Below are 688 nucleotides of genomic sequence, written 5' to 3'. Positions count from 1 at the left end.
GCTACCAAGTGGAGCTGTTGCAATAAATGCAAGTCTCAGCTCAGACCACATTTCATCAAATGCAGGGATCTTTGTTACATACCAGATTATACTAATCTTTAAAAACCTTGCTAAGAGGTTTTTGCTCTCTCTCTCTCTCTCTCTCTCTCCCTCTCTCTCTTTCTCACTCTCTGTCTCTCTCTCCTTGCAACCTCTGGCTCCCCCAGACAAAAAACAGCAGAAATGCCCAGGCAAGAAGGGGTTGCTGTCCTGGGCTCTGTCCTTTAAAGGGTCTCTTTCTGCCCCCTCCTAGGCACCCTCTTTCCACAGGTGATGAGTTACAGGGCCCAGGGAATGTGTCTGCACCTGTGACTCATCACTGGTGGAAGCCCATACGCCACCCAAACCACTCTTTTGTGCCCAGGATCCCAAGGGCCCTGAACCCACTTCAGGCCTCTTCAGGGGGTCTGAGTCCTGAGGTCATCTGTCTCATGGCTGTCCTCATCCCTAGGCCACCAGGCAGCCATTTATAAAGAATGGGCTATGCAGACTGGGGTGTCTTTAATATGGGATGAGGGATGGAGCTGGGAGCAGACAGAGAAAGGAGACACTGGGACAAGCAGATGGAACAAGACAGAGAAAGGAGCAGACAGAGAAAGGAGGCACTGGGACAAGCAGATGGACAAGCAGAAGTCCAATAATTCTACAT

At 50.4% G+C, this 688-nt stretch overlaps 1 non-coding gene across 1 annotated transcript; it reads left to right on the top strand.

Annotated features, from left to right (window-relative positions):
• Positions 1-285: 285 nt before the first annotated feature.
• MIR587 (microRNA mir-587) lies at positions 286-375 on the top strand. Its single transcript, NR_032631.1, has one exon. It is a non-coding gene; the product is annotated as a microRNA mir-587 (primary transcript).
• The last annotated feature ends 313 nt before the right edge of the window (positions 376-688 follow it).

The sequence above is a fragment of the Macaca mulatta genome, chromosome 4, assembly GCF_049350105.2.
Source record: "Macaca mulatta isolate MMU2019108-1 chromosome 4, T2T-MMU8v2.0, whole genome shotgun sequence".
In the NCBI taxonomy this organism is placed as follows: Eukaryota; Metazoa; Chordata; class Mammalia; order Primates; family Cercopithecidae; genus Macaca; species Macaca mulatta.
Note: the sequence above shows the minus strand (reverse complement) of the source record. Positions and strands in the feature narration are given on the sequence as shown.